General features: G+C 33.5%; 1 protein-coding gene across 3 annotated transcripts in view; it reads right to left on the reverse strand.

Moving 5' to 3' along the window:
• The window catches only part of GRID2 (glutamate ionotropic receptor delta type subunit 2), a gene marked incomplete at both ends in the record, with an annotated part of 1,386,303 nt that overhangs the window by 900,191 nt on the left and 473,474 nt on the right, over positions 1-12,638 (reverse strand). The gene's annotated exons all lie outside the window — the stretch shown is intronic.

Below are 12,638 nucleotides of genomic sequence, written 5' to 3' on the forward strand. Positions count from 1 at the left end.
TGTCCCTTTTAAAATCAGTTGAGATCTCTCTATGATCTAACTAATTTGGCTTCTTTTCTTCCAATGGACACTATGAACATTATAATTGCTCACACTCACTCATTGCTTTGTCCACTTGGATTCTAAAAGAAAAAGAGTAGCCAACTTCTAGGACTAAGTAGAATTAATTTTTACATACTATTCTTTCCCTTGTTTTTCAAGTTTTCTTAAGCTTATATTTTTATTTATTTTATTAAAAATTTTGAACCACTTTTTGAGGTATGATTGACATGCAAAATGCTCTACATATTTAATATATACACCTTGATGAGTTTGGAGATAACTAAACACTCGTGAAACCATCACCACAAAATATGCCATAAATAATTGTTTATATTTTTATTCTCTAAATACTTAACTATTTTTATCCTTTCTAATATATACAATGTAGAGAGTTAATAGCCACGATTAATATTTATTGCAGTCTTATTATATACCAATCATTGTCTAATGCTCTTTTTGTGCACTATATTATTAATTGTACAGCAGCGTTAAAATGTACGTGACAGTTGTTACGTTCATTTTACAGATCAGGAAAATAAGGCTTGTGCAAGTTAACCTGCCCAAGATCACAAAGCTAGTAAATAGTGAAGCTAGCTTCTGAACCCAGGTTTTCCTGACTTGAGAATAAAAGTACTTACATCTGATTGGAGCTGGATTTCCTAGCACTTAGTTCAGCAATTTTTCTTGAGTTATACATTAACTTTTCAATCCCATTGTCATTTTTTTTTATCTCTCAGACCAGCCATTAGTCATTAGGAGGACATCCCTTTGGTTTTGTGTGAAGCATACACACTCATTCTCTGAAAAGTCATTCACAACCCTTGGGTTCTCTGAGTAAATTTCTATTACTTTCTTTTTGCAGTGATGTAAAGAAGCAGACATAAAAAAATTGTGTTCATTTTATGTGCTCTGTCATTTTCTGTTACATGAAATGCAAGTTAAATTGTAATGTGGGCATAAGTTCTAAAATCATCCTATAGGGCAACAGAATTTTAAAGCTGGCTCTCTCTTTCCCCTATCCATCCTCTTTCTCAGTATCTCAAGGTATAAGTTTAAGTGTCAGGCAATATAGCTTTGAAACTCATGTCCTTTCAGGGACACTAGGAGATAATGACAGCTTAATCACTCTACCTCCTCCTGAGAAAGACAGAGCCTGTCTCAAATGGTTCTCTGAAAGAGGGTCAGATGATTGCTGTATGGTATGTTCTGTAGCTACACAATGAACCGTTGCAACCCATAATACTTTAAACTGAATAACCTTGTTCTCTTTTTAAACTGAAGGAGATTGTAGATCTATGAGAAGAAAGATTTTTGCTTTATTTTAAATGAGTGTAATAAAACCACAAAATTATAAAAAATACAACTCAAAAGAATCTATGAGGGATCTCTTAGTAAGTTCAGCAGAAGGTACCTCCCAGGGTTGCCCATAACAAGTCTGTGCCGTGAACCCATACTTAACTTATGGCTGATACAAGGTGTTTTTCTGTTTTGTTTTTGTTTTGTGGTACACGGGCCTCTCACTGTTGTGGCCTCTCCCGTTGCAGAGCACAGGCTCCGGACGCGCAGGCTCAGCGGCCATGGCTCACGGGCCCAGCCGCTCCGCGGCATGTGGGATCTTCCCGGACCGGGGCACGAACCCGTGTCCCCTGCATCGGCAGGCGGACTCTCAACCACTGCGCCACCAGGGAAGCCCCAAGGTGTTTTTTAAATGAGAAAGAAAAATATGTCATGATAAATAAAGTTTGGTTATTAATACTAAAGTTATATACTTGGTTTATTTATTAATACTAAAGTTATCCAAAGAGTATGTTAAAATAAGAGGAATTATTTTTTAATTAAAAAATTTTATTTTATATTGAAGCATAGTTGATTAACTATGTGTTAGTTTCAGGTGTACAACGAAGTGATTCCATCACACATGTACATGTATCTATTCTTTTTCAAATTCTTTTCCCATTTAGGTTATTACAGAATATTGAGCATCATTCTCTGTGCTATACAGCAGGTCCTTGTTGGTTATCTAATAATGTATAAAGTGTCTGCAAGACAGTGAATACATTGGAATATAAAACAAAATGGTATCATACTAACTGATAAGTATTATAATTATGTCATATAGATTACACATTGTAAAATGTAGGCTTAGCTCTGTCAGTTTATTAGTAACACAGAAATATTTTAAAATAGAATTAAAAATAAGGATTTTTGGAACTAGACAATGTAAATCCCAGTTGTCCTACTTACTACATGATCTTGGACAAATAGCTTATCTTTCATAGCCTTAGTTTGCTGTTCTTAGAAGGAATTAAGTGCTACTATGAGCATTACATTAGAAAATATGGAAGCGTTTCCTATTTCAGCATGTACAAAAGTAGAGCACAGCAATAGGCTAGCAAATCTTGGAAAACAATGTTCGTTTATGTCATTTACCTATTACCAAAATCAAACAAGAGAGGAAAAAAGAACATATAATGTAAAACTTCATTAATCAGGAGTTAATTGGGATGAAAAAGTTATCATCCTTAATTAGTTAAAAGTTTGAAATGTAGGGTATTCATAAGCAAATGTGAATTTATTCCCTTCAGGGCCATAAAGTAACACAAACAAATTATTAAACAAACATTAAATAATTGTTCTGACAGACCTACTTTAATGAACAGATAAGAGACACGTATAATTAGCATATTCTATGCAAATGCCCTGGTAGAATACTTAAATCAAGTGTATTTTCTTAAATAAGTTAAACATTTTTTTGTATGTCCTCACCCAACCCAAGTGAAGCTATTAATTTAGTTAGCTAATTCTATTAAACAAAATTGTATCTATCCATCTATCTATCTACCTGCAAATACAGTCCACAAAATTCTATAGTAAAATCATTATGAATTATGTATAAATTTAATTTAAAATTAATAAAATCTGGTTATCAGTGACTTTGGTAGCAGAATAAAAGAGGATGTGGAAACTAACTGAAAAATCAGAATAATCTTATTTTGATTTTAGCAGTTCAAATACAATAAGTGTGGGTTTCATTTAAGATACAGTTCTTGACCAACATTACCAAATTACCTGATGGGGGATACAGTTACCTAGGTCACTTAGTTGGAGATTCAAGTTAAGTAAGCTGTCACGAAGTTCAGAAGTCTGAATATTTAAGGGGAACTTCTAGATATTTTTTAATCTGATAACTTGGGGAAATATTTTTAGACATTGTCACCATTCAAAATTTGCTGTCAAATTTGGTTACTTAGACATAGGTCCATACCGAGCAAATGACTTGATGGCATACTTCTAAAAGCTTTACAAGGAATAAAAACTGTCAGCAATATACAAAACCCTATGTTAAGTGTTTTGAACATGAAATGAAGCATGAAATTTATTTTAATTAAAAATAAAAATGTTTATATCCACCCATTCATACATCAATTCATTCATTCATTTTTTTTCATTCACTGAGCACCAACATTGTTTTGCATCCTTTAAAGGGCATCAGATACAAAGATCTAGTGAGGGTTACTGAATAAAACAATGAAATGCTCCTCTTCAGAAATTTATGTTAATAATGAGCTTATTCTTTCCAGAATATAAAATCGTTGCCATGAGGCTAGCACCGAAAAAGGAAGACTTTTAACAGAAAAGAGGGTCTCAGGTATTAAACCATGCCTGGCAAAAGAATTACTAGAAACAAACATGCAAAAGCCAGAGAAGAAAATCATAGCTATTACACAACAGAGGCTTAAACATTTCTGTATAATAAAGAAGATCATATATTTTGCACAAAATAATAGGTTTCGATAACTTTCACCAAATTCAAGGACTTAAAGTAGGTTATACATTCTATTTAAAAAGAAAGATTACTTGATGCCTAAGAAGACAAAACTATCTCCATTCTATGTCTTTCTTGGTTCACATGTCACACTCTTCAAACTCCTGTTTACACAGCCTACCCCTGATTATCTACCTCAGACCTTTCAGAGACGTTTCTCTTTATCCAATTTTTCATGAATTACCAACAAGACCAAAAAGTCCCTCTTATTAGAATTATCCATAGTATTAGTTATTAGCCACCATCATAGACATAATCTCTGTTCTTACTACCACCAGTGTGTACTCTCACCTTTTTGATCAATGTCAGTGGGAATCACTGTTTTGTCCCTGGAGTCATCACAGAAATTATGGCCTGTCAAGCACTGGGATAGACAATGCTCGATCCTAGGGACACAGCCACATACTTTTATATATTTTTGTGGACCAAGGATTTTTTGTTGTTGTATCCATGGGAAGGTAATAAATAAAATGCTTAGAAGGATATCAGTGTTTATAAGGCTCATACCCTTCACCAAACAATAAATTTCTTATTCATATGATGGCTACACTAAAATTAAGTGTAATTCAAGTAAGATGTAAGATGTTGTTTATTGTACTATGATCTAGACATATTCTACCAAACTTTTGGGTGATTGCTCCTAATAAATATAAAGCATGGCTTTGGTGGGAAAAGGATAAATTTGAGTTTTCTGGTCAAACAGACCTGTCTTCCTATCTGTGTTCCAATCTTTCTATCTGTGAGTGTGGATGGCCAGTTTTGCTTCTCAAAGCCATAAGTCAAGAATATAACTATGATCTAATCACTGCTCTGGGTGCTAGGGATTGACAGTGCAAAAGAAAACAGTTATGTTCTCCAAGAGTTTATATACTTTAGCCATATAAAAGGCCACACTATTGTTGTTGTTTTCACATATTATTAAAATTTTCTCTATGAAATATTCACAGTTCCTAACTTTAATCATTGTGTGCCAATTAGCAATAGACAACTTCTTTTGTTCTCCTCATATTTTTTTTCCTGTTAACAGACTTTATCTTAGAGTTTAAAGTCACATGATTCGTAAAGGGTAAAGGGAAATTGATTCTACCTGCTCTCAGATATTTTTCTACCTAATTCTTACCTTCCTCAGTATTTCCCTACACACAGACTCTGTATTAGTGAAACCATTCCACTGCCTACATTTTTTACTTTTATGGATTAAAATCTTTCTGCTTTACTTATTAATGTCCTGTTATTGATGTTCAACCTATCCTGTGAGAATATATTTCAAATCCTACAAATTACCTATTATTGTTTCACCAGAAACATCAGAATTCTCATAGCAATCAAGACCTCCACATCTTTCTTAGTGTAAATTATATTTAGTCATATTATTTTTAATTCTTTATGTTTTATCTTTCTAACAAGTAATATTTTTCTAGAGCCTTAGGTTATATTTTTTATGCTGCATTTTCTTACGGCTTATACTCTAACTGAACTATGTTTTATATGGCTCCAGTATCTTAACCACCTGTGATAAATGTTTTAGGTACAAAGAAAACATATGATGGAAAAAAATCTGTTTCCTACCCACATCTGAGTTAGCTCTGCCACTTAACTATCTGTATGGCCTTTAAGTAGTTGCTTCAGTGCTTTAATCCTCAGTTTCATCATCTATAAAATGGCATAATTATCGTTTTGTTGGCAGATTTAGAGAAAATAAACATGCAATTTATAACTCCTAATACATTGTGGTTTATAAAAGCAAGGTTTAAATTGATAATGAGAACAAACTACCTTCTCCTCTTTCTTTAAAATACACCCTCTTGATGGTACACTGGCCTTGAATCTACTTGGGGACGTATATCTGGCCTCTTAAACAGTCAGAAACTAATTTCTGACTAGCTGCTTTTCCTTGGACTTATTTCTGTTAACCTTTAGTAAGTTCAATACTTCTCAAAATATTTTCTAAGGAATGCTACTCTTGAGAGATGATATGGAAAAAAAAGAAGAATCCACAGAAATACAATTCTATAAATTGTTGCTTACAGCTTGCACCTTTTAAAGATTAACATTGCACATCAAGTTATTAAAGTCTCTGAGAAGTCCTGCTTCTCAGAACCAATTTAATTTTTTTTAATCTCATGCCTTTTTTTAATCTGAAATTGACCATGTAACTCTTACTTGGAATAACACATGAGAATTACCTGTGGAAAGAGTCTTACTTAGAACTAAAAGTTTTTTAAAATTCAGCCTTAGTTCAAATAACTACCTAATATTACTTTGGATGAGTGATATGTGGAATAAAGTCATTATTAACTAAATATCTGATAACCACATCATTAAAAATATATTTTTTAAAGAATAAATAAATAGGTAAACATAAATAACTAGGAAAGAGCAAACAAGTTTAATATTATCTACTCTTCTCCCTTTCACCTCCTTAGGATTTTTCCTCCTAAATCATGTGGCTCTCCCTTGAAAATTGTCTCCTCTCTGTTAGCTAAGATTATGCTTTCTACTGGAATAAATCAAGAGTATTAATTTTCATTTGTCTAGTCAACTTATTATTATTTCCATAAGATTTATCCAAATCTATTCATTTGTAATGATCATTTTGACCTGATTTTGCAATGGGTAGTAGGGTTATTGGTGTCATGAAGTTTTCATGTTACTACATTTTATATTTTGCCATTAAACTCACTAGAGTTTAAATAGTCTAAATAGACTATTTAGACTATACAGAAAAGCAATTCATGCATTTTATTTATTTTAATGAGATTAATTGGAAAAAAATTTCTCATAGAAATTACAGTTGCTTATAATTATATAAAGAGCATATAAATAAGCTTTATGGTATTACTTTTGATTATTTATTAGAAGCAAATATATCCTCCATTAAACTTTATACTCACTTTGGTCTTAATCCTGCTTTTGCTTATAAATTACAAAAAAGAAAACATTTCATTTTTGATCTCCTTCCAAGTTGCCTATATAAAATTCTTAAAAGGCTATTAATTTTTCTTAATTTTATATTTTTTCTACTGGTATTGTTATACTTTTGAGGTTTCTACTTTATTTTATTGGTATACTACTTTAATGACATTTTCTTAATTTATGCATGGCTTATGTCAGATCTAAATGGCAATAAATCAGGAAAGTGTCATTCAGCAATAAGGCTCTTAGTTTAGCTTTTTCCTCTGTTTCTAACTCAAATCACCCTTTACTTCCCTAGCAGTGAAATGTAAGGGATGGGGAGAAAGTATTTAAGTGGCTATACATATTATGAATCACCACATGGCTTCAGCTGCAGGTCTGCTTCAACTTGAGGACCAATTACATGATAATGAAAAATGAAAGCACTGCCTTTTTGCTTTGTTATGTTTGAGGAAGCATTACTCAGAATATCTTTCTGGATGTCTTCAGACTTTGTGTATAGGAAGGAAATCCAGCACATGTTGGAAGGTGATCACAGTAGAACAATCTGTTTTTTTGGTATTAAATTAACAAATGCAGAAATCAATGCTTCTAGAATTAAAAAATTATTTTAAAGTTCAGTTCACATGTCTCTAGGGTATTAAAGAAGTTAAATGAAGCTCAATTACCTAGTAATAAAGTCTAATTTAAATCTTCAAAGATTATTGAGAAATTAAAAAATACTATAACTAACGTTTCTGTATATAATATCCGTAATTGTCAATGGAAACATCTTGTCATTTTACCTTTCCTTTTTGTTAAAGAAATTAAGCATTACAAATAAGGTTGTTGATCCCTTTATTCCCACTTCTAATCCCATTCTCTCATTGCTAGAGGTATTGACAATCTGAACTTCTTACTGTCATATTTTGCTCTATATAGTTCTGTACTGGTATTATTTACAAGGAATGCCCATTGCTTTAGAAATTAAAAAAAAACAATTAAAAAACACATCTGCTTTAAATTTTGTTGGACTAAAGCACTTAAATATATCAATTCAAAAATACCAATTTTTTGGGCTTCCCTGGTGGCGCAGTGGTTGAGAGTCCGCCTGCCGATGCAGGGGACACAGGTTCGTGCCCCGGTCCGGGAGGATCCCACATGCCGCGGAGCGGCTGGGCCTGTGAGCCATGGCCGCTGAGCCTGTGCATCCAGAGCCTGTGCTCTGCAACGGGAGAGGCCACAACACTGAGAGACCCGCGTACCGCAAAAAAAAAAAAAAAAATACCTATTTTTTAAAGCAGACATATAAGTTTCAAATTGGCCATACATATATGTGTATTTAAACTTATCTATCAATTTCTTTATCACTTTGTTAAGTCAAATTTAGACTATCTTATGCATACTTCCACATATAATAGCTGGCTATAATTAGCTGTTTTATCTTTAATGTATATATTAGAGAATTTAATTTAGTACTGCATCTAGATTATCTTCTTCATTTGAAATGTTAGACACATAAACTGATACTAGATTAACAGAGTAAGAGTTTTGTACAATTTACAATAAAATGGTTAATTACAATGTAATACTTTTAATGGATATCACTTTCAGTAAACCTTGAATATGAACTGAATAGAGTGTTGAAATATTTGAATATATGTTGCTGTTTCCTAAAACATCAACTACAGTGCCAAGGATGCATTCTGTACAGAACTGAAGAAGTTTACCTACTGAAAGGAAACTGCAGATGATTCACACCATCCACTATTTCCAGGATATTTATAGGGATTCTGACACCCCCTTAAGCCAAAGTCTTTCTATAAATTCCCTTGTAGCCAGGACTACTTACGTCTTACATAGTAAGACCAGAAGTTGCACAGTGGTATTTCCTCACTCTATTTCTGTTTGCTGGCATCAGTGTCTTGAACCATCTGGACGTTGGTTGAGTAAGCGTTGCCTGTTTGATTCTTTGAGGATTTTAAAGTTTCTACTATCTTGACTGATTCTCTGACTTTCAGCTTAGACGTACAAAGAAGTAGAGTGACGCCCCATATTCCTATGATCTAGTCACACCAAGTTCATAGGGTTGTCCTCGTAACTGGGCCAAAACATTCTTAGCTTCTAGACTTTCAACATATTCCAAATAAGTGTCTATGTTATAAAAGCAGCCTTGGATTAAGAGTTAGAGGGGAAGGGCTCTTTCTGTAGCCCTTTCTCTACGAGCCACTTAACCACATATAGGTTCTTCATTCTCTTGTCTTGGGGCTTATGAGAACCAAATGAAAACTGAATGTGACAGTGTCTTAATATGTAAAACAGCTAAACTTTCATTGTTGTTTGTTGCCTCTAGATGATTTAAGACCAGCAATGTCTAAAAAAAAGGAGACTGTAAATGGTATTATGCAATTACTAGATGAGACATCTAAAATTCCATTCATCTGAAAAATATATGATGCTTAGTAAAACAAAGAACACCATAATTATCATTATTCATACATTACCAAAACCAGACACTCTTTTATCCTTTCTCATCATTATGAGATATGGAGAATTTATAAGCTTATGCCAATTAAAACCTGTATGTAATTAATACCCAGGATTACTAACTGCAGAGGATATGTAAATAGGAAATGTTTAACAATCATAAGCATCTGAGTAAAAAATATATCTCTAATCCAATTTGTTTTTGTCATCTACACTCATGATAATCCTCTCCTGTGCTTAGTCAGGTGATTCCCAACATAGTCTTAGTGTAACTTTTCCAATTTATTTGCTATTTCTTTATAAATAGTAAGAATTATCATTAATTAAGCCTACTCCATATATTAAGCACTTTACATATTTAAGTGTATTCCCATTTTACAGGCAAATCAATGGAGATTTAATAATTAGCCTAGGGTCACAGAGTTACTAAATAAGGCAGTTGGGATTCTAAGCTGCAGACCTGATTCTAATACTTACTTTTTAAAACACTGTGCCCCTGTACACATGCCCTTTATTTCAGTGCAGTGGTTCTCAGTATTGGCTACATAGGAAAACCACCCAAGAACTTAAAAAATCTTCTTATTGCAGGGATCCTCTCTCAGAGATTGTGATTTGATTTCTCTGTGATGGAGGACTGTGGTGAAACCTGAACATAAAGTTTAAAACCTCCCCAGGTGATCCTAATGCACAAACAACACTGAGAATCTCAGACATGGCCAAAATTGTCCACTTTGTGGACTATTCTCAGAATACACAATATGCTTTCCTACCCTCTGAACCTTTGTTTAAGCTGAGAGATAGTTCCCTGGTTGAAAAAGCAAAGACTTTGGTGTAAAACAGAAATAAATGGTTTTGAATCGCCAATGTATCACACTAATTAGCTACATATAGTGAGAATGAGACTCTTGCAACACAAATATCCTCATTAAAAAAAAAGAAAAGGAACCTTGCATAATTATTGTGAAGGATATAATAATGCATATAAAACCACAGATATATAGGTGTTGTGGCTTCAAAGACGTTTATGTAAAGAACATCCTTCAAATATGTATTACAAAATGGTAGCTGTCCATAGGCAGAAACAAATTTAATGTTTTCAGATGTGTCTTGTATAAGATTCATGTGAGCCTCTCACAGTCAGGAGGGATGCAAAGAATGAAGGGGTACTTCAGGGAGGCTCTTTGGTTTTAGGTGGAAAGAGGAATTCTGATGGGATAACATCTCATCAGGTTAATGGTGAGAAAGGTTCCTCTGACTTCTATATATATTTGCTACTTGCCCATATCCTAAAAGGTAAGTAAACAGCTATTAAGTCTGAGAGCAAGATCATTTGCAAGCAGTACACTGAATCACAAGATTAACTGTCCATTAGAATAGACAAAATGGCTCTTAAGGTTGGGCCTTCTGTGTGTATTGTCTTTTCTCCTTGTACCTCCCCCTGTCAAAATCTCATCATCTTCTTCTAACATGTTATCTCAGGTGCCATTTTCCTTCCAAAATGCTTTATGAATGCAAAGGTAACAGACAGAACTAATGACACTTCCAGTATCTCTTGCATTAGCTAATTAGAATGCAAAATAGAAGGCAGAATTTGTATCATTAATTCACCCATGAATTAAAATATAATTTATGAAGCACTAACTCTATGTGGAGCAATAACACAGAATAACAAAATCCTTGCCCTACATCAGTCTCATGGGAACGCCAGACATAAAAAACAAAATTGAATTTCTGTGCAATGCTGGAGATAACAGAAACAGGTTTGGATTTAGTTATAACAAGACAGCATGATTATCAATGCCTCTGTGTAGATGGGTCAGAAAAGACTTCACACAGATGAATATGATTAAAGTAGTTCTGCAACAACCTTTTGATTGTACAGATTTTAGTGTCAATCATATCCTTAACTAGGCTCTACTGTTTATAATTCTGTAACGTGAATATGACATGTAACTTCACTGTACCTGTTTCCTCATCAAATTGCCCTAGAATTTAGAAAATACATGAGAAGAATTTAGCAGATTATCAAACATATGATAAGCCATCAACAAATCAAAAGATTTTTTATACAAATCAAACAAACATTATTATGATAGCATTCTAAATAGAAGACACAGGATTTTCAAAAATATGGAATCATGAAAATCATGGCAATTTCAAGGAAACTTTAGGATTTATTAGAGATTAAGCATTAGATATTTATGAGGAATAAAGGGAAATATGGCTAGAAAGCTAGGCTGAGGCTAGAACTCAAGGGCTTTGTATATCATCCTAAAGAGTATGGACTTTACCCTCTGGGCAAGAGGAGAAGGATATCACTGGGGGAATGGCATAAAAAGTTTTCAGGAGAGGAGTAACATGATCAGATTATATGTATTTTTTTAATTTAGTTTTTATTTTATATTGGGGTATAGGTGATTTACAATGTTGTGTTAGTTTCAGGTGTACAGAAATGTGGTTCATTTATACATATACATATATCCATTCTGTTTCAGATTCTTTTCCCTTATAGGTTATCACAGAATATTGAGTAGAGTTCCCTGTGCTATACAGTAGGTCCTTGTTGATTATCTATTTTATATATAGTAGTGTTTATATGTTAATCCCAAACTCCTAATTTATTCCTCCCCCCACCCCCCTTTCCCCTTTGGTAACCATAAGTTTGTTTTCTAAGTCTGTGAGCCTGTTTCTGTTTTGTAAATTAGTTTGTTTGTATCGTGTTTTTAGAGTCCACATATAAGCGATATCATGTGATACTTGTCTTGCTCTGTCTGACTGACTTCACTTAGTATGATCGTCTCTAGGTTCATCCATGTTGCTTCAAATGGCATTATTTCATTCTTTTTTGTGACTGAGTAATATTCCATTGTATATATGTACCATATCTTCTTTATCCATTCCTATGTCGATGGACATTTAGATTGTTTCCATGTCTTGGCTATTGTAGATAGTGCTACAATGAACATTGGGGTGCATGTATCTTTTTGAATTATGGTTTTCTCCTGATATATCTCCAGGATTGGGACTGTTGGATCTTATGGTAGTTCTATATTTAGTTTTTTAAGGAACCTCCATACTGTTCTCCATAGTGGTTGTACAACTGACATTCCCACCAACAGTGTAGGAGGGTTCCCTTTTCTCCACACCCTCTCCAGCATTTACTGTTTGTAGACTTTTTGATTGCTGGTGATTCTGACCAGTGTGAGGTGATACTTCATTGCCGTTTTGATTTGCAGTTCTCTAATAATTAGTGATGTTGAGCATTTTTTATGTGCTTTTTGGCCGTCTGTATGTCTTCTTTGCAGAAATGTCTGTTTAGATCTTCTGCCCATTTTTTGATTGGGTTGTTTGTTTTTCTCATATTGAGCTGCATGAGCTGTTTGTATAG

This window comes from Hyperoodon ampullatus (assembly GCF_949752795.1).
Source record: "Hyperoodon ampullatus genome assembly, chromosome: 1".
Classification (NCBI taxonomy): domain Eukaryota; kingdom Metazoa; phylum Chordata; class Mammalia; order Artiodactyla; family Ziphiidae; genus Hyperoodon; species Hyperoodon ampullatus.